The sequence below is a fragment of the Acomys russatus genome, chromosome 26, assembly GCF_903995435.1.
Source record: "Acomys russatus chromosome 26, mAcoRus1.1, whole genome shotgun sequence".
Lineage (NCBI taxonomy): Eukaryota > Metazoa > Chordata > Mammalia > Rodentia > Muridae > Acomys > Acomys russatus.
This window is the reverse complement of record NC_067162.1, coordinates 27,372,801-27,396,015: the sequence shown is the minus strand read 5'-3', so window position 1 is coordinate 27,396,015 and position 23,215 is coordinate 27,372,801.

The window sequence follows — 23,215 nt, the reverse complement described above, 5'->3', positions numbered from 1 at the left end:
GTAACTTCTTTTTTTTTTTTTTATTTTATTATTTGATCTCCACACCTTCCATCTTGTTTTATTTATTTTTTTAATATTTTATTAATTTGTTTATATTACATCTCAATTGTTAGCCCATCCCTTGTATCCTCCCATTCCTCCCTCCCTCCCGCTTCCCCCTTACTCCCCTCCCTTATGTCTGTGACTGAGGGGGACCTCCTCCTCCTGTATATGCTCATAGGGTATCGAATCTCTTCTTGGTGACCTGTAATCCTTCCGTGGCCCATTTTTGATTGGTAACTTCTTACAGTGGAATTTAGGAATTTAGATAATTGTTATAGGGTCTATGTTTAGCATTGTCATAGTATGACATAATTGCAATTCCTCTGTCTACATGATAGTTACTATATAAGATGGGTAGAAGGGCACCAAGATGATTACTCTGTCGATAAAGTGTTTAATCATATAAGCATGAGGTTCTGAGTTTGAATCCTCAGCACTCATGTAAAATCCAGACATGGTGGCCCATGTCTGTAACCCTAGAAGTTGTTGAGAATCAGGAAGCAGAAACTCACTGGCCAGCCAGTCTATGGGAATTGATGAACTCCTGCTTTAGTAGGGCACTTAATATTGCCAATTGACAAGAGGTTCAAGGAGACCAGTTGGAGCATTCTATGAGGGCTTATCTTGGTTAGGTATACCTCTATCTATTGCCATAAAGAATTACCTTAATTAGGATAGTAAGGGTGGAAAGACTCACCTTAAAAGTGCTTGGCATCATTCCTAGGGTTTGGATCCTGGCCTTAATACAATGGCTTAAATATTCATCACATTCTAATTCCTGACTTGTCAGTGTGACCAGGTAGTTCATCAGAATCCGCCCACCATTTCTTTTCTGTTATACACCTCAAGTGTGTGTGTGTGTGTGGGGGGGGGGTGGTTAAAAAGCTGTAGAAGAAACCTGTCAAATATGCCCTTTCATAGAAAAAGAGGAGAAATCTGTGATCCAACATATAGACAGGGACCTTTAAAGTGGTCCAGCACAAAGAACTATGGAGATCAGGATATATTCAGCCATAAACTTCTGCAATTAAGGAAGACTTTTAAACAGGCAATAAAAGAACCTGTGCCCCTGTGGCATGTGAGGCTGTGAGTCTGTTTGACTGCTGTGGGGGTAGGAACACTAAGTAATGAAACTCCCAAGCCATCCCTAAGAAAGGCTGTATAACCGGAAATAGTGTGAAGGAACTCATTCCTTGATGGAGGGGCTTATCAAAGCCATTGGGAATACATGGATATGTCCATCCATGGTTCCCAGAGTAGCAGTGGCTGGAAGACCTCAGAGGGGGAGCAGATGGAATCTCTCAAGGGAAGTAGAAATAAGGAAAGCAGTGTTTGAATCACATTGCACTGGCCAGATAGAACTATATTCACAGAGGAGGTAATGAAAAGGTCAATTGATCAGGCACTTCCAGACTTGTATGGAACTTTAGTGGCTTTGGTGAGCTCTTTGGTACTGCAAAGATCTTTATAAAATAGGGCAGGCTTTGGCTGACCTCAGTGACTTAGACCAGCATTTGAAGGGAGTTTATAAAGTGAGCGAACAACCTAGAGGAAAGAGTCAAAAAGTAAAGCACAGCAAGAGGTCTGTCTGTGATACTTGAAGACAAATGTGACACAATTTATGTCAAGCTGGAGTTCCTTAGGAAAATAGCTGATAAAAGCAAACAAACAAACAGAAAACAAATAAACAAACAAAATAGCTGAGTGGTGTACCAAGGAGCTTCTGTAAGGCTTCAGACCTGAGCGCTAGCTCAGAGAAGACATCTGTGATAGAACCATACAGGTAAAAACAATTGAGCTTGTCCCAGGGGTGGGTAATTATCCCTCCCCCCCAGGCTAAGGAGGCTATACTTCTCTATGGTCAACAGTTTTGCCAGGGGTGGAGATGAGAAGGAAAGCTGGGCCTATACCCGCAGTGCCAACCCAGGGCTATTCTGACCCAGGGAGCCAACAGCTGCAGCAGCAGAGAACCGGACCACATCGGTTCACCGTTGACCATGAGTGGGTTTGAGAAGACTAATTTAGGCTCACCGAGTTCATTGTGGGTAGAGTAATGTAGGGAGGCTCTCTGGAAGAGCACTAGGATGTGTAAATGTAGTAGCTTAGGGAGAATGACTGAGGGTTACAGAGAGCTAATGAAGTTGGCGCCTCCTAGCGATGCTTTGTGTCCAACACTGATGTGTGGAGGAAGCAACTGATCCAAATGATTCAAACTTTTCGCGCTGCGTTAGACCTTGCTTATATGTGACTTTAGCATCCTCTCAGTTATAAACCTTTATCTCACCTGGCACTGCTGAGAACACACGACAACAGTCTTTCAGAGTGCTTCACCAAGGCTATCTTTGTTATGGGTTGGTGCTTCGGGATGCTGCTCTGTCGTGCACATGGTCACTGGGACTTCTGACGTAACTGGTATCGTTTGGATCACTGGTTTCATCTACTAGCTTTGGAATAAAGCATGCACTCAACTGTCCTTCTATAAAATGGGGATCATGATACTTGCCTTTAATCCCGAGGACAAATGTTACCTAGGGACATGGTGTGGGGAAGTCCTGCTTGCTGGGAACCACCCCCTTCTCACTAGCTGAGGACTTAGGATAAATCTCTGAGGTAGGCTTGCTCAGCCTCGATAAGAGCAGCACCTATGAAATGGAGCTATAAAATTTAAAGAAGTTAAGTTTACTGTACTGGATAAAAATGGAAAAAACAAAACAAAACACAAAAACATTGGAACTGTTTGATACCACATAATCAGGCCTACTCTGAACAAATATGGCATTTGTTGTTAAAATAAAGGTATCTTTGGATAAAGTGTTGGGTATAGTAATTGACTGAAGAAGGACTGTGTATGTGAGCCAGTTCTTCCTTGTCTGTAAATTCAGAAGAAGACATAGCTAAACAGAGGGGGGACATTTAACGATGTTCTAGCTGATTCTGTGACCCTTTGGAAGTCATTTTCCATTCCTGTTGCCCCTTTTCATCCCTATAAATACAAGGTCTCAGTTGGATGCTGGCAGTGTCTCTTCTGGCTCTACAATGCCAGGCATGAGGAACTGAGACTTTCACTTTTTTCTTTTTCCCAAGAGCAATCAGTAGAGTTTGTAGGGTTTCAGGACTCAGGTAAATTGGAACAGTGCCCTGGAGGTACAACGGGAAGTTTCAGGTGTGCTAAATCCATCTTACAGGAGGGAAACCATAGTTTCAATGATGCCAATGGCAATGCTCTCTTTGTTCTTTTAGTAGCTCATGCTTTTTTATTACTTATTTTTTATTTATTTATTTTTGTCCAGTGTTTTGCCAAGTCTCAGGAATATTTATGCCATTTTTTGTTCTAATCCAAACCCAAAGCCTTAAACTCTAAAACAACATATGCAGATTTTTTCATACTGGGGTTTGATAAACAATAGGTTATGCTAATAATAATCATTATGAGAATTTTTATATGATAAAAGTATATCTACGCCAAATTCTCTAGGCACCTACAAATGCCAAACTGAATATATTGCCTAATAAAAGGGCAGCCTAGGTCCATAAATCTCAAGCATACTGAAGAAATACTCTCTATAACCACCACCAACTGCATAATAAATAAAGCAACTACTCACCCATGTAAACCAGTGAAAAGGACAGGGCTTAAAAAGTTCTAGCATTTGTATATGAGAACTTTAAAGCTGAAGCAAGAAGCTTAGGAAGGTGTTATGCACTGAAATGGTCTGCTAGTCCTTCAAATGTTTAACTAAACCTTCCCTTAGGTGAAGGGGAGACCAGCCATCCATTGACAAGTTTACAGTAGTTAAATTATTGTGTGTGTGTGTGTGTGTGTGTGTGTGTGTGTGTGTGTGTGTGTGTTACATTTATTCCATTAACTTTACTGGCTGGAAATATCAGGAATGACTTCATCTTCACAGTGACTTCTATGTAGAAGTCTTGGTGTTGCAGCTTATGTTAAACTTGATGTTTGCTACCTTCATGTAATACTAACTTGTAAATCATGGCCTGGCCTTTGTCCACTTTCTCTAGCAACTCTGACACAGGAGTCACCTTCTTCCACAACTAGTTTGGATTTTTAACGATATATGCCAATTCTTCTCCAAGCCCTCTTGATAGGCCTAGCTTTCTCCCCAACTTTGCTTACATAAGAATCTAAAATCTACAGGGCTCCATAGTAAATATCGCCATAGAGTAAATCTCTTTGGTATGTAGTGGTGGCAGTGCTGGTTTTGTGATTTATAACTTTTGTTACTATGGCAAATATTTGATAAAAGCAATTTTAAAAAGATTCATTTCATCTGTGGTGGTCAGAGTTTTCTGTCTATGGTTTGTGGTGCCATTGTTTTTTTTTTTTGTTTGTTTTGGTTTCATTTTGTTTTAGTTTTTGTTTTTGTTGAGCCCTGTGAGGCAGAGTACCCTGACAGGAGCATGGGGTAGAGCAGAGATGGTGAGTCAAAGCAAGCTGGGAGCAGAGACAGGGGCTGAGATCTATCCTCAGAAGCATGACATACTGAGATACTTCCTCTCTCTAGTTAGGCTTTACTTACAGACGTCACATCCAAATGTGAACCAATTCAAAGAAAAATCCATTGATGAAGTTAGTACCCTATGATCCTATCACTTTAATTGATTAGGTCTACCAGGCTTTTAAGCCCTAATTATTTGGGGATAATGATAATATTCAAACATTAAAGAGCATCTATCTCAGCTCAAGGTACTATAGAAAATGTCAATTGACTCTTGTATTCATGGAGGGTGATTTCTAATGTCAGGGAGATACTAAGAACTGTTCTCTTTCAAATGGCAGAATATCCTTTTATCATTGTATTCTTGCCTGGTGGATAGAAGAAGGAGAAAACAGACACTCTTCTAGTTTCTGTGAATGCAGAAATCCCGTTCACCATCTTCTCTAGCAGTAAGGCCAGAAACAGGCTACTGTGCAAGGCCTTTAATGATTCAAGTGGTTCAAGTTTACATCATTGTAGCACGTGTATGTCCTCGGTTGGTGAATCAAGGTGCCTCCAACTGTTTAGACTGTCCTCTTCTTTCCACAGAAATGCTAACAGAGAAGAGGGAGATGACTTTACTGGTTTCATTTATTTACCATGCAGAAATCACGTCCATATTCAATCATCTCATAACAAGCAAACAAAACAAAACGAAATAAAAACACCTCACAAAACTTATCTGGTAGAATTTATCATATCACATATTCATTTCAAAACCTTGTCACTGGCAAGTTATCAGGTACTATTTTAGTTGCCTTGAACCAAACATGTTGTATAGTATTCAGGGTGTTAAGAAAATAACAAGAACTATATCTTTGCTTACATTGTTAAGTTTTGTCTTACCATGTCTTCCTTAGTAGAAGGATACCTGGTCTATTGTCCTCTGTACCTCTTTTTTTTTTTTTTTTTTTTTTTTTTTTTCATTTTGCTTGTCATCAGAGACATGAACATCACAAGATGTTGATATATCCCGTGCCTCAATTTTCTCTTCTGTGAAACAGACATTAAAAAAAATATCTACAATCTAAACAATGTAAACCTGGCACATAGTAGGAACATGACCCTGCCCTTCCTGGCCACAGCATGCATACCAGTGTCAGTATAATGAGATCTTAGAAGAAAAACTATCTTCTATGTATTAGCTGATATCCCATTTCTCCTGATTACTGTATATAGCTGTCTGTACATAATTCTCACCATTTGTCAAAATATATTTGAAGCTAGGAGGCATGGAGTAAACACTTAGAATCCCAGAATATGAAAGGTATGTGCAGAAAAATAACAATATGAATGCCAGGCCCTGATATATATATGTGTACATACAAAAATATATTCATATACCTTGATATATATATATATATATTCATATACCTATATGTACATGTAACTATACAATTTGGCACAGATGCAGATTACTGTCTTTCTATGAAAAGATTATAGCTCAAATCAGAAATAATTTGTACATACTTTGTGTAACTGAAGGGTCCACATAAGTGTGAGTTCAGTCTTTGATCAGTATATTTTCATTGTTTATGTATTTCAATTTCAGCTTTCATTTTATTTCTTTTCCATTGTTTCCCTCCATGCTCTTTTCATTTTAAGGAAAGTGTTCTGCATATTGACTATCTCCCCCCTTTGAACAACTGAATATCAATATCCTTTGAGCGTCAGTGTGAACAGAAATGTCACCATTACAACTTAGAGGAAAAACATAGAATGTGTGAGGTATTTTTTCAGGCAGGAAGATCAGAATTTCAAGGTAACCTCTGCTTCTTATGTTTATGTATCTTTTTTCCTCCCAAGATTAGTCTGTACGACAGAAGACCTTGTTTAAAAAAAAAACAAAAAACAGAAAAAGGAAAATGTGTTGACAGTGACATGTTTGTCCTATTTTTAATGAATAGTGAGATTTTAAAATACATACATTGGGGAAATATTGTAAGATGAGAAATCAATAAAACATTAAAAATTATGATGTTCTTTATCATGCTAAAGGTGGTGGGACAGGGGAGAATGGAGCCAATAAAAGAGGTAAAGTCTCATGTAATATCCAACTATTCAAAGCATCAGTCAATTTAGACTGTGAGGATTAAGAGACGTCACATGAGTAAAATGTATATTCGGAAAGGCCAGCTGCATGTGGTGGGCAAAATGCACATGGTAGAAAAATACTTTCCCATAGAGATATATAAGCAAAGAACAATATTCAGTTGTTATGAATAATCTGAAGAAAAGTTACTCCTATCTGCTATGCCTCAGAAAAGAACAAACACATAATGTAAGAACAGTTCTGTGTTTCTGAAGAAACTGAATTTACAAGACAATTGTCTTGGCTTCTTGGAATTTTATCATAAGCACTCAGAAACTTCTTCATGTGACTCCATTTGTGGACCCTGGTCTTACAATTATGCATCATTTTTTTTTTGTAACATGGGAATTATTGGTGTTGTTATTTTAAATAGAAATTCTCAGAGAACATACATACTATGATCTTTATTATGCAGGATAGAAATATTCAATGTAAAAGTGGATCAAAGGGAAAGTACAAAATTTCATTCTCCTAAGAAGGATTATAGGTGGTTATTTTTCTTTCTCTCTCATTTTATACTATCACAGTTTCTCTCTCAGCAGATACCAATCATATAATTAAGTAAAGGCACATCAAATTTAAAATTTTAAGTTTAGGGATATAGACAAATATGTAGATCTATGTCATTGAGCTTTCACCCTAAAACCCTAGCTGTGGTAGTTCAGAATGAGCTACATAGGCTGTAATTTATGAATGTGTGGCCTCAAGATGATGGGCTGTTTAGGAGTCTTAGGAGGTGTGGTCTTATAGGACACATGCCACTGGGGGCAAGGGATGGCCTTTGGTGTTTCAAGAGGCCATTACTGACCCATTCTCCCTTTTTCTCTAAATATAGCCAATGAGCTTGTATATAAGCTCTAAGCTACTGCTCCAACACCTTGCCTTCCAGCTGCGGACCATGCTTCCCTTAATGATAATCATGCATTAATTCTGTGAAACTGTAAGCAAGCCCTAGTTAAATGCTTCCTTCTATAAGTTGCCTTGGTCAAGGTTTTTCTTCACATGAATTGAAAAGTAGCTAAGTTACTAGCTTTGTATTAAACCCATTGTATAATCATTATCTCATAAATATCCTACAGAACCATAGGGTGTACGTACCATTATTCTTATAATCTTTTCCACAGGATGAAATTGGGTCTTAAAGAAGGTCAATAAAGTACCAACAACTATAATCTCTAATATTCAGAATAGGAAGAGTCAAAGAAAAGAGGCTCAAAGGGAAAGTATAAAATTCCATTCCCATTAGAAAGATTATAAGTGCTTATATCAGGAAGAGTACCAGCATGAAAGAATGGTTATGAAAATGGGAACACTTAGGGATGGAGGCTCTGAGAACCATTAGGTGATATTTCAACTTTATTGTTTACAGTACTGTATCAGCACAGCAGACATTTCTAATTTTCATGGAGATTGTTCAACCTCCAGGTCTGTTGCCTGCATTTTGTGAATACTCTTCAATTTCTATCTAAATATCAATACCTGGTGAAGAGGAGTCAACACTACATTTTCTTGGGATCGGAGACACAGGTGATTAATATGAAAGCCAAATCGTTAAAGATATAAATTATTCTGAGACTGAAGTTTAAGTCATAAACTCACCAGTGATGCTTTTAAGTCAAGATAAAATTTGTGATGACATTTTTAGTACTATAGTGACTTTAGAAAGTCTTTTAGTGTTGAGATATGGAGGGACAAGTGTCAGGAGTTGTATTATGCTGTCACAGTTAAATAAAACCTTCCATAATTTTGCTACTACTTTAATGTGTACAAATACAATGGTTTGGCTGTACAAAGATTTTCTTTAAATTCACTTGAATCTTGACTGTGTGGTCGATAGAAAATACTTTCACATAGATATAACCAGAAAAAAGAGACGAAAGAAAAATATATACCACTGGGCTTATACTTATAAAGTTTTAGTTCCCTCATGTTGAAGATAGTTAAATATAAAGACAATGTGTGTCATATATATTCTTAGATGCCACAAAATAGACAGAATTTAGCAACGGCCATGTGTACCGTGTAACATATTATTTTTAATATCCATCTCAAGTTAAATCATTGTCCCTAATAAAGAGATTTGAGGATATATTTGAATATGACATTGATGTACTGTCATCTAAGTGATCATCACATTATAGCAGCAAATACCAAGGAATTTTAGTTCCCTATTATTAGAGAAATGTTTGGGACATACTAATAATTTTATATAGGATAATCATGTGGTCTTACTTACTACTTACCGTCTGGCCTACATTTTTTTTTTTTCCTAGCAAGAATAATCTTGTTTCCAGAGGCATTGTTTTCATTCCTTCTGAGTATGGTACACCCAAATCCCGGTTTAGTGTTAGAAGTAAATAATACTGAAGAGTCAACCAGGCTCTTGGGGAGCTTGACTAGGGCATTAGAAGAGGAGACAGACTGAATCAACCAAGAGCCCCTATCTATTTTTGCTGTAAGTTGTAACGGTGACATTTCCTGTTCATATTGAAGCTCGGAGGATATTGGTGTTCAGTTGTTGAAAGGGGAGAGACAGGCAATATGCAGGAAGCTTTCCTGATAATGAAAAGAGCACAGAGGGAAACAGTGCAAAACAAATCAAATGAAAGTTGAATTTCAAAAACACAAACAATGATAATATACTGATTGAAGTCTGAACTCACACTCATCTGAACCCTTCAGGTACATGAAGTACATGCAAATTAATTCCAATTTGAATTGGAATCTTTTCATAGAGAGATAGTTATCTACATCAGGGTCAAATTTTATAAATATATGTAAATATAGGTGTGTGAATACATATGTTCACACACAGGTATCATACATTTACCTGAGCAGGGATGGTTGTATTAGAGTTTAAACACTGATATTTATAGAGGAAAAATAAAGGCACTGTAACTCATACATAAAATAATATGGAGTTCCATTGTGAAAGACTAGATAGTTTTAGAATTAATACAACCAGTTTGCATCTTTTACTACAGGTTATATAAAATCAAAAGATTTCTTTCCCGTGAAAGTAGGTATTCAGCTTGATGAGTCAATAAGAGCTAATGAATGTACTTAACTGGCAGTGTGTGCAGCATGTGCCATTCACAAAAGACAAAGTGACCACTGACAAAGTCTTGTGTGAGCATCCAATGCATTAAAGAAACACAGCCAACTGACAGGCACATCAGAATCTCCTGCTCAAAGAAAGGCACGCTGCTTCACGAGGTGAGACACTCAGTGTCTCCTAGAAGTGTTTTGTAAGGCAGAAGAGCTTCTTTACGGTTCATTGGAGACTGTATGTTGTATAGTCACAAAGAAGCTACAAAATATATGCGTCATGAAGGGCATACTGTTCACCACGTGGACTCTGTCAGCTCTCAAAGAGGGTTGTGTACTTTGTTGACCTTGCCTTTACTTTCATTGATAAGTGGATGTAAATCTCTTTCTGTGAAGAACTGAGCTGTTTCCCCAGGCCCAGCCATACAATTCCTTGTATTTCATTATTAAATTTATAAAATCTGTTTCTTAAACATATCTGCATTCTAATTATGCCTTGGAAATGGGCCTGCATTTTAGATACACATAAATACAAGAGAAAAATAAGCTTAAGTTAGCTATGACCAGGATAAACACCACATTAGTACACTTAGTTACATGTTTTGTTCCTGCCTTCCTCCCTTCTTCCTTCCTCCCCCTTTCTCTATATATGTGTTAGAAATATTTTCTAGTAATTTGCTTTTCTTCTTAACACACTAAAATATTTTGTGTATTAACAATAGGTGATTGAGTCGCAGTTAACTGAGAACTGTACAGATTATAACTATAATAATTCATTTAAAGTTGAGGACATCATGAGGCTGAGAAGCTTCTGTAAGGCAGGAGACACTGTCAAGAGAACAAAGCGACAGCCTACAGACTGGGAAAAGATCTTCATCAACCCTACATCTGACAAAGGTCTAATATCCAAAATACATAAAGAGCTCAAGAAATTAAACACCACCAAACCAAATAACCCAATTGAGAAATGGGGCTTGGAACTAAACAGAGAATTCTCAACAGAGGAGTATCAAATGGCTGAGAAACACTTAAAGAAATGCTCAACCTCCTTAGACATCAGGGAAATGCAAATCAAAACAACTCTGAGATTCCATCTTACACCCATCAGACTGGCTAAGATCAAAAATTCAAGCGACACCACATGCTGGCGAGGATATGGGGAGAGAGGAACACTCCTTCATTGCTGGTGGGAATGCAAACTAGTACAGCCACTTTGGAAATCTATCTGGTGCTATCTCAGAATACTGGGAATAGGACTTCCTCAAGACACAGTTATTCCACTCCTTGGAATATACCCAGAAGATGCTCCAACACACAACAAGAAAATTTGCTCAGCCATGTTCATAGCAGCCTTATTCATAATAGCCAGAACATGGAAACAGCGTACGTGTCCATCAGTAGAAGAATGGATAAAGAAACTGTGGTATATATACACTATGGAATACTACTCAGCTATTAAAAACAAGGAATTCCTGAAATTTGTGGATAAATGGATTGAGCTAGAAATGATCATAATGAGTGAGTTAACCCAGAAGCAGGAAGACTCAAATGGTATATACTCACTTATATCTGCATACTAGCCCAAGGGGCATGTCCCACGAAAGCCTTCACTTACCAGGAAACTGGGACAGAGGGGAGGACATCCTATTTGGACTCTAGATGAGAGAAGCATGGGAGAATAGCAAAGTAGAAGGATCCAGAGGGTCCTAGAAACCTACAAGTAGAACATTATGATAGCCAGATTTGGGCCCAGGGGTCCCGCTCAAACTAAGGCACCAGCCAAGGACAATACAGGTGGTTAACTTTAAACTCCTACCCAGATCTAGCCAATGGTCAGAACATTCTCCACAGTTGAGTGGAGAGTGGGATATGACTTTCTCACGTACTCTGGTGCCTCACATTTGACCATGTCCCCTGGAGGGGGAGACCTGGTGGCACTCAGAGGAAGGACAGCAGGTTACCAAGAAGAAACTTGATACCCTATGAGCATATACAGGGGTAGGTAATCCCCCTCAGGAACAGTCATAGTGGAGGGGAATGAGGGGAAAATGGGAGGGAGGGAAGAATGGGAGGATACAAGGGATGGGATAACCATTGAAATGTAACAAGAATAAATTAATAAAAAAAATTAAATAAAGTTGAGGACATCACATTGACAACACGAATAAAAAAATCTAATCCATTCTTTTGACATTTTTGTTTTGATATCAAAATTTACATGGTGTTATATTGCACTTTCCTTAGTAAATTAGCTTTGATCATTTAGATTTTCTTTTCTTTTAGTCATTATACCAAAGCTAAAGTAGATGATTTATACATTATTTAACATTTGAGAATTCTGTTTATCTACTCATTTTTTAAATCAGAGATGTTTATACTTCTCTGTATTTTCATATTACTATTCACTGATTTTTTTGGTCTGTTCACTTTAAAATGAAATACTTCGACTTCTTCCTTCCTTCCTTCCTTCCTTCCTTCCTTCCTTCCTTTCTGTCTGTCATCTTTCTGGTTCTAGCAGTGACACATAATAAGCATCTTCACAATTTACTTTGAAAAAATACTATCTGTTCTGTTTCTAGGATGACTTTTTAGGTAAGCTATTCTTGGTCTACTTTTTTTGTTTGTTTTTTGTTTTGCTTTGTTTTTTTGTTTTTTGTTTTTGTTTGGTTTTTCAAGACAGGGTCTCTCTGTGTAGCCCTGGCTGTCCTGGACTCTTCGTAGACCAGGCTGGCCTTGAACTCACAGCGATCCACCTGCCTCTGCTTCCCCAGTATTGGGAATAAAGGCATGTCCAATTCACTTTTTAGTAGTTTTAGTCTTTCTCTGAAATGTTTCCTGGTCTACAAGGCTTCTATGGAGAAGACGCCTGCTCACCTCATTTACATGCTCTTTTGTGAGTTACTTGTCTCATTGTTGTAGTGAAATACAGATGCATTAACAGTCCATGTACTTAGGGTTAAAAATCATGACCTGGGCCTGATACCTGTAACTCTGTGGGCCCACCTGGTTCTGTGTTGCTATATCCTTAAATTGAGTCTGAAGACAGAATATGAAATCTTATAGCATATAGAGTAGGCAAAGCCTAAATGTTATTGTTATATGGCTGGGTGCAGCTGATCTATTGAAGCCAAGGGGCACAAAGGCTTATCAGGAACAGGATTTTACTAAAGTGGGTGGTTCTTTTACCATGTTTGGGGCATCAATAAAAGTCTAGTTGTCATTTCCCCTTACCTTTTCTCAGTGTGTGTTTTTCCACCTTGGTACTGGCTGGCACTAGGAGAAATATGGAGTGAATAACATCCATGCCTTTTCTTATTTTGTGCTTATTTTGGTAATACAATCTCTTAGTTTCCTTAACTATTGAAAAATATTTTGTGCATGAATAGTTGTATATATTTACATATCATTGAGGGTATGGGTCCAGTGAAGTCCTACTATCTTGCTAATGTCTGATTTGATAAGTTTACTCACAGGGTTTAAAGTATCTTTTCCTTGGATTTCTTTTCTTTCTTTTCTTCTTTTTTTTTTTTTTTTTTTTTTTTTTTTTTTTTTTTTTCTACCATGGAGATTTCAATGTGACAAAATCAAATAAAATTGATCATTTGGTCCTTTTCTGATAATGATATTAAGGGAAGCACATTAAAAAATAGTTATAGATAGCTCTTTTTTCTTAAATATTTGCAGACAGGATGGTGCCTGGTACATAGTTGGAACTCTAAATATTTGGAGGAAGAAAGTAAGATGCAAGAAAGTATTGTTACAAATAAAGACTATCATATTAAATTTTGAGAATGTTTGATGTATTCATAAAATCAGGTTTTGTCTTTTCTCACCATCATAAAGACAGAGCTGCAGACCTAGGTGCTAGACAGAATTATCAGCACTCTTTTCACATTCAAGCAGAGACCTGGAGCCATTTAAATGTGAGCAATGATGTGCATGTATCTACTTCAACAAAAGTTCCCTGATGTTTTTCAAAGTCCTAGAAAAAACTCACATCAGAGAAGTGACTGAAAAAAATAAGTAATTAAAAAAATGAACAAGAAATAGAGGGTCTGAAATATTTCATGTGTTTTTAGGATTCTTGAGACTAAAAAGAGAAATAAGAAAGCTTCCTTAGGATATTCATATTGTATAAAAAATTTTAGTCACTTATCAAGTGGTTTTTGATCAGTGGTTTAAGCATAGATTTAATAGCAAATGACATAGGTGTGAAGGAGGCAGTGAGGTTGAGGGCACGAGTATGTAATGATAAAGTACAGTGTTATGAAACACATAGGATCTGTAACACAGTAGAGACATATGACTCTCAGGTTATGCCAGGAAGAGTACTTGCATCAATCAACCTTTGACCTTTCACAGCCAATTTAAAGGGGACAAGATACTGTATATTTAGCCTCTGTTCTAGGCATTGCCATTTCCTTCTTGTTCTCTTAAGACCTTACTTAACCTTGGTCTCTCATTTTCTGGACTCTTTCAGGCTAAGTGACAGAGGTACCAAACCAACTTGATTGGTACCAAGGATTGTCGGTATCAGCTGTAGGCTGGACATCTATGTTTAACAATGTTAGTGCCAAAGCAGAAGGCAGGAAATATTCACCTACTAAAAAATTAAAACAATGAAAGTCTTTTCAGGCATTTCCCAACTCTTTCTTCCTAGCTCATTGGAAGCCTTGGAGACAGGCAGAGATAATCCCAGTGTGAGAGTTCACAAAAATAAAGTTAAACAGTATCTTTATGCTTTATTTAATCTCCTTAGGCAGATATAGCTGGAGGAGCAACCTTGTGGGCATCATGCTACTTTTCCATATTTCTTATGGGGAACAAAAAATCTGTAACACAAAAGCACAAGATAAAGCCTTAGTCTGTTCATGGAAGTTTCAAGCTTGTACAAAGAGAGGTTCCTCTGAATTTCAAATCTTTCTACAGAACACACTGAGGTCCTGGTCTCTGTACTTTTACGTTTGACTTAGCTATGATCCACAAAGCTTTAATGTTAAAAAAAAAACAAACAAACAAACAAGTTATTCTCTATACTTAACATATGTGTGTATATCTTCAAGTTTATACATGAGTCCTCATCACGGGGGAAGAAAAGGATTTTAAAAGTTGTCCCCTATTGCTCTATACACATAAGGCCTTGACAGGGCGTCTCACTAAACCTGGAGCTTGTCCTTTTCAGCATGGCTGGTAGCTACAAAAACTCAAGGAAGTCTTTCCCCTCCCCCCAAAGAACTCCTTCAGAGCTGGGGTTGTCGGCATGCATAGCTTTTTATATGGGTTCTGGAGATCTTATTCAATGAGCAATCTCCTAGGTCCTCAGTATGTATTTCTTCTCTCCGACTAAACCATTATTTTGCATTATTCTCTAAAAGAGTAAGTGCTTGCTTGTTTGTCAGACAAGTAGCTTTGTTAATGAGCCAGTATAAAAGTCAGATCTATGGTAAGAGGGATGATTGCCTACTTGGGGTAGCAGTGCCCACTCTAGCGTTTGCAGTACTGGTTTCATGCCATGTATTGTACCAAATGAAGTTTCCCAGGTGAATGCTGTTCAGAAAATACTGGCAGAAATCAAAATAAAAATGTACTGCTTATATTTGTTTAATTGAGGAATTAGATCCCGGAAAAGAAAATGAACAATAGAATATAGGGCAAAAATGAATTTTTTGAAAAGCATTCTATAAAAGTAAGACTTCTACTATTTTCACTAAACTTGGAAAACATTTTTATTCAAGTACATGAAATTTATATTGTAAAGATCAGATGTGTATTTAAATTTTAAAATATCTCAGTACAAAGTGAAGTCTTGAATCCAGGAGGATCAAAGATTAGGGAAAATTCTTGAATACAATATTAAATGATAGGAGTCAGCAAAATATATCGTCAGCTAAATTCTTGCTTCCTTTTATTGGGACTCAGTTTCCTCTATCATCTATCTACATCTATCTATCTACCTATTATCTATTTGCTATTTTCTATCTATCACCATCTATCATCTATCTAATGTCTTTATTGTCTAATTATTTAGTCTGTCTCTCTTACTCTCTCTATCTTTACCTCAATATATTAGGGTTTGGTAGTGCCAACAGACTATATGGACCTTAAGATTTTTTAATATTTGGCACTGCAAATTAAACGTTTTTGCTAATCTGTACTTTGGAAAAAACAAAAGCACATAAGATGAGACCACGTGAAGTTAAATTTTCTGCTTCACTTTCTTTAAAATGAAAAATGTCCATTTGGAAGAAATGAGAGGATAATTTAATTTCTAAAAATATTTTTGTAGAAATATACTCTGATAAATAATTGTTACATACATTATAGTTTGATGGAGAATTTATGGAATACTGCATTAAACCAATCATAAGTGGGAGATATTAATATTCTGAGTCTGATAGTTCCTAATAGCTACAGCAGAGTCATTTTCATGATAATCAACAAAAATGTTATTACCTATTTCTTTTGAGGGTAGATTTAAGCTCTCACTTCTTTAATTTTTGCATGAAAACATATTTGAGCAGGAAAGAATAGAGACAATACCATTTTTAAAGACATAAGTGCTAATTCTATATAACAATGCGTGCTCCTACTTTTATATAACATTATTCATAGACTCAGAGTCCTTTGTAAGGCACAGACATGCTTTTACTGTACCTGAAGTCAAGTGCATCATTTAATTGCAAACATTATGCTCATTTCCATATGCTCATAATTCCAAATGTGGCGAATAGCAGGCATTTTACAAGATATATTGGCATGTGTTTTCCTGTAGGCATTCATTTGGTGAAGTTTTTATGCAGTGAGCGCATCTCTAATTGGTATTATTTACATAGGCATCTGGGTCTTCATTTAGAGTTGTAGTAGAGGGACAAGGAGATTGAGGTCTAGCTGATGTTACCTGTAACCTGGGTTCAGAAATAAGCTAAGAGAAACAAATACTGGTTTATAAAAATACCTTCAACAACAGTCCTTGTTGTTTATGATGCTGTGTGTTGGCTCAGTGGTTCTTCTCAATGTAATATAGACACAGCTTATTCATATGATTTATTTATCTGAAAAATTTTAGACCTGAGTCATTTGAAATGGCCTCACTTTTTGGTGCCCTCCTTGGTCTGGTTGATGGGGTCATATTTTTCTCCCTCTAGCCTCTTAGTGTCTACATGGTACATCCTTATTATGTAGATTTTATGCTAATTATCTCATATGAAACAAAAGTTGGTGCTAATCGTATCTCTCAAGGTCTTTTCACAGATTTTGTATAGTGATATTTCTGCCATATTTTATTAGGTTTCTCAGGCCAAGGAAAATAGGCACAGTGATTTGATAGACAGATCTGTAGATATCTATAATGTTTGTACTATCCTTTTCTGTCTTCTGACATAATTGACCACACTCCAATTAGTAGAAGTGTTCAGACAATACCAATTTAGTATCATGGAACAAAGGGCCATGTCTTATTCAGTGAACTGATGGAAGATTAAGTATATATCCAGAATACTGAGGTAGAAACTTGCTTCTGAGGGGTCTAGATAATGAGTTTGGGGGAAAGATAAGAAATTAACTGCAAAAATATGACTTTAGAAAATATGGTTTTATTTAAGCAGGTTTCACATTGCAGCTCTCAGAAATTCTGCAAAGCTAATGTGTATTGTTAACATCAAAGTTATGAATATATGGTACAATATTCTCAAAAGGATGATTCTTTAATCTCACCTTTATTCTTTCTTGGAACACTATTATAGTAAAATAGTGTAAAATGTACTTTGAAAACTAGTGAAATAGTGTTATATAGAGCTACAGATATTATGTATATATATGATATGTCCTCTAAATTTCATGGAAATAAAGAAAAATGGACCAACTGTAATAGGACCCTGTGACTAATGTCCACTGAATTATTATTTCAAGGTTGCTGTTGTATGTGACCACTTCTCAGAAGATCAGACATATGATAGAGAAATATTGAAGCCATCCCAGTGCCAATGACAATATTAAGCAATGTCTAAGATTTTCATATTCTAAATACTGCTGTTTGTTTGTTTTTCCCTGTTGATCTCAAGATCTGTATTGACTTACTATCTTAGTTTCTTTTCCTGTTGGTGTGATAAAATACTCTGACAGAAGCAACTTAAGGGAGAACGGGTTTATTCAATCTTACTACTGCAGAGTACTGTGTATTCTGGTAGATGTGATAATGTAGTCAGGGCTTGAAGCAGGTGGTCATGCTGCATGCTTGGTCAGGAAGCCGAATGCAAGGGATGCATGCTAATGCCCAGCTTACTTTCTCCATTATGCATCATCCTGGGTCCCCTGTCCAAGGAATGCTCTCAACTATGGCTAAGAAGAATCTGTCCACATCATCAGCCTAACCATATAATTCTCCACAGGCATGTGTAGAAATCCATCTCCTAAGTGATTGCAGATTCTGTCACATTGGGAATTAACACTAACCATAATGTTTACCAAACAAGAGCCTAGAAAAAATGTGAATAAATACAGTATACAATAAAAATTGCTGCACAATTATTTAATTTAATTTTTATTAAAAAAAATTCCTACAGCATATTCTATCATTGGTTCCCCTTGAGCTAGCATCAGGAGAATATTTTACTATATGAAAGTGAAACGAGGTTCTTAGATCAAAATTTGAGGATTTCTGTCATATCTTGGTGTTGAAATGGAGTATTCTCTTTATCTTCATCCTTGCTACAACTTTCTCTAAAAGAACATGGCATAAAGGAGATATAATGTTCAATAATAGGAGCAGCAGAAGCCAAGACCTGGAGACATGCTTTCAAAATGCTGCTCGAAACACTGAAACCTTCCTGGGCCTTTATGTTGCGAACACAGCAGGTAAACCATATCCCAGTCAACACTGCTTTTCAGATTATACTTCCACCTAATTTTTCAATAGTACTATCACACCATAGCTAACAGAACCTCTCTGTGAACAATTAATTGGCTGCCACACCTTCTGTAACATGCCTGTTTTAATTATATTTAATGCTGAATTCAGGTTATGAGGCATAAGAAATCCAGGTGTGGTGTACAGCAAGTACTTTGTGACTCTTGTAGGGCTGTTGATTTAACTACTTGTTCACTAGGATTCTGCAGTGCTGCAAGGAATGGATTCCCATAATGCAATATTTTGGGGGAAAACAATACTTTTCTTAGAAAATTAAAGCACATTTCCTCATCTTGGTCTCTGACAAATGCTTGAGCAACAACAAAAGTCTTGCTTTAATTTGGGGTTTTGAAGTGACATTAAAATATTTTTCTAGATTTAATATTTACCAATATCTAGAAGTAGAACACAGGACAATGCAGGGGGAAGATGGGAAGCCAGCTGTTACGGATCTCAGACTGCTTCACTTTCTGTACTCTGTCTGTAATTACATTTTGGCAGAACTACTTATGAATTTTGTTCAGTGATGCTTAATGATATGGATATTTTATAAGTAAGAAAAGTCTCTGCTATTGGATCTATTTTCTGAGTTGTGAGTTATAATTCTACATTGTGTGTTTTCAAAGATTTCATTAGTAAAACATCCTATTATCAAAAGATTTCATTATTAAAACGGTATTAAGTTTTCAATCAACCTCATACCTAACTTTGCTCACTAAACAAATTGTTCATCAACAGCTCACGTGTTATTTAGTATTGTCAGTGTGAACTACACCCTCCAACTAGATACCAACTATTATGAGGTATTTATAATGACTTTATATCTTTGGAAGCAGAAAATAGAAAGATATTTTTGTTCATTTACTCAAATTTTGTAGTCTAATTAAGAGCAGGTTAAAATATATAATACAACTCAATTTTTTTCAGTAAAAAGATGTCAACTTGAAATCTTTGTCATGCACCATCAACCCAGTGCATGTAAATCTATCTGAGATAGGCCTAGACTCTTTAAGACTCCAACATCGCTCTCAGTTGCAATTCCATGTTGAGTATTTTACCCTTTGTATCACTAAGTTTATCAAAGTATGCAGATGAGAAAAATACTTTCGTGGAGCTGTGTGATGCACGTTAAATTGCCAAACTGTTATGTTTTCTGAGCTCCATACAAAGATGGCACTGAAAACAGGGTTGCCCCATCATACATTTGAGATCCAAACAACTTTGTGTCAAGTGTCCTCCAAGAACTCTTGTCTGAGGATAGAATGCCCTAAACTCTGTAGCAAGGAGATAACAACAAAACATCCCTAGAGTGAAATTCCTCTGTCCTTGAGGACAGCTAGAGGCAAACTGTTTCCAGGAGATGTTTTTCTAGCCCAAGCCATGATATAAAGGTGCTTGCAGTAGCAAAGAGAAGCCAGAAGTGCAGGCAGGAGAGACTTCTCCAGTGAGTGAAAACTCAATCAGGAATGCCAGGAGACTGACAGCTTCCTAAGTAGGTTTCTGCTGGATCCTGTTAGTGCCTGATTTGATGGTGTTATCTCTCTCTGTTGTTTTCACTTTACTTGGACAGTTTACCCAATGGGACACTCTGCTCTTTCTGGAACTGTCCTTTTCATCAGGATTTCCAGATGAATGCCTCAATGGGCTTCCTAGCTTGTTTCTGCTGGATGTTTATAAGCACTCTGATTTGACAATGTTAACCTTTCTGTCATTACCTGTGGTTTGATTGGGAAATCTCAACTGATGGGATGTGTTACTCTGACAGGGACCCGAATGGTATATTCAATGCTGTTCTATCTGACTGTTTTGTTCTCTGAGGCTTCCTCAGTTAGTTTTGTCTGCATGGTTGTAATTGTCTAATTTCAATCACTTTCTTTGGATGACTGTTTATTATTTTAGTCATGATACTGTATACTTGACAAACACACCCAAGTATGCCTATGGAAGGTCCTAATCCTTGCAAAACAAGGTATAATTTTAAGTATAAGACAGAAATTCAGTATCTTACATAACAACAAGAACAACAACAACAACAATAATGCCATAATTACAGTTATTACATAGATTGAAAAGAAAGTTTTAGATTTTCTTCCATTTCCTATCTTCTCTGACAGGTATTTTCCAGAGAAATAGTGTAGAATTTAAATGGACATTAAAATTTAGGATTAGAATCCAAAAGAAGTTTGGATTTTACAGCACTTTTACTTTATTCTCCTCTATTCCAATAAAAGTAAATAGTTGTACTATGAGCCTCTATGTGGGTTGACTAGTGAAATGGAAGCCATGGGTGTGCCCAAGTCTTGGTACAAAGTTGGTGCTCAGTAAACACTGAATATCTAGAACCATTAATTTTTAATATTCTTTCTCTCATCCCCCATCCCTCTATCTCCAAACCCACTTTAAAATGAATACCCCAAGTAAGCTTCAAGTTAAATGAAGTAATGTAAGCAGAAAACTTTCTTTAATTACATGCCTGAAATCATGATGTCATACTTAACAAGAATGCCTTCCCTACGAAATGTTATTAGATAAATGTCTTGACAAATATCGCTAGAGGAGTGTCTTTGAGAAATGCCTTTCTGCCCCTTTTCATGGAACATTTGCAGAATTTGTCCTAAAAATTAACACTCGCTCCAACGGATCCTCATACTGTTGGGTTAGTAGGATACTAATGATCATTCTGTTTGCACTGAATTCATATGTGAACAAGGAGAAAACCCAGGCTTGGCACATTGTACCAAAGTTATTAATAGTACATAACTGTAATGTCTCCATTCAGCTTGCTTTACAAATTTTGCTTTTCTGTACAGAAAATAAAAACCAAATCTTTTGGTTTTTCCACTGTTTTGTTTTGTTGTTTGAAGCATAGAACCTTCTTGCCTGTTTAGGATTTATCATTTACTTATATTTGCCTCTTAGTTGAGATATATCTTTTTGTTGTTTTGTTTGGTTTTGAGATTGTATTTTAATTACAACATTTTGACATTCCCTTTCTTTCCTCAAAACCTTCCCATATGCACCTTTGCATTCTTGATTTCTTTTTTATTAGTTAATACATGTATATATGTATGTGTATATACAAATGTATTCCTAAATGTGTATATGGAAAGACTCAAGTTTGGGCCTACAGCCACAAACACAGAACTAGTCACAAAACAGTAGGTGAGTGGATGAGTGCAACTTTAATATACAGTGATATCTATTTTCATTTTTTACTTCCTGTTTTAATTACATCACATCTCTCAGAATGAAATTTCGCCACTATGAATGTGTTGTGCAGAGTGGCTTAGGATAGAGCAGTTTATATAAATATACAGCATTATACTGTGAGAATTATGTCATACACATCTGTGTGGAATAATTTTTGCTCTTTAAAAAATATACAGAAGAGTTTGCATAAGAATTGTTTCCAACCCATAAATTATTTACCACTGCAGTGAAGAGGAAACAAAATCAATTTCCCTCCAAAAATTTATGAGTGGTTGAGATAGAACTTTAGTTAAATCACTTCAAGGAGATCTATGTGGTGAACCTTCATGGCTGCTCTATCTCTTTGGAGAAATTCTCCTACCTTAGTCAGCTCTATCCAGATATTACAGTAAAATTTATTATAAAGTAGCAATGTATGATGAATTGAGTTCTGTTCATGAATAAAAATATTCTGTGAAAAACTTCACAATAGTCAATTTTCCTCATTGCTATTTTCTTTTCACAGGTTTTGTTAGTCAAAATAGATTTTTTTTTTGCATTTTATTTTGTGAAATTTAAGATAAAACTTATTAAAAACAGAAACAATGAAAAAAGCTAATGTTCTCCAGTGTGAATATATTGAATTTTCTAATGCTAAGACTTTTATAGTAGGAAAATTGAATAAAGGTTTTATTCACATTATCATATTACGCTTCAATATCAGAAATTTCATCTAGAATACATTAGTTTAGGTGTTACTGTGTAATGTGCTTAGTGGAAAGCATTTTATTTATTTATTCTGAGTACGGATAGTGCACCATGAAGAAACACATTTTACAAGCAAATAATTGTATGTATATATGCATATATATGCAAAAGATATCTAGTTCTATATGCAATCTTATGTATGTGCATAATGTGCTCTGTTGCTGTGATAATATACCCCTGACAAAAGCAGCTTAGAGGAAAAGGGAGTATTTTGATTGTCAGTTAGATGATACAGTCTATCATGGTTGGAAAAGAAGTAGTGGACACTGAGGTGGCTGAGAGTGGTGAAAGCACTCTGTTCATTTTCTCCCTTTGATTCAGTTTAGGACTACAGTCTGTGGAATGGTGTTGCCTCTTGTTAAGGTAGATGCTTCTACCTGAATTAACGTATTCTAGGTAATCTGTCACAAGGATACACAGAGGCTAATCCAATCAGGTTATTCTCACAAGCATGCCAGTGTCTTGTCTCTTAGGAGATTCTAAATTCTATAATATACATACATACATACATACATACATACACCCATTCTTATGCATAAGATCATCATGCAAGTCAAAAGAATGCTCAATTCCATCTTTGAAACCTAAATGGAGACTCAAGAATCAACTTCACCACCCCTCCCCGGCCCCATCCGTTTTAAATCTTACCCTAGAAACACTTGACTGGACTCAGTT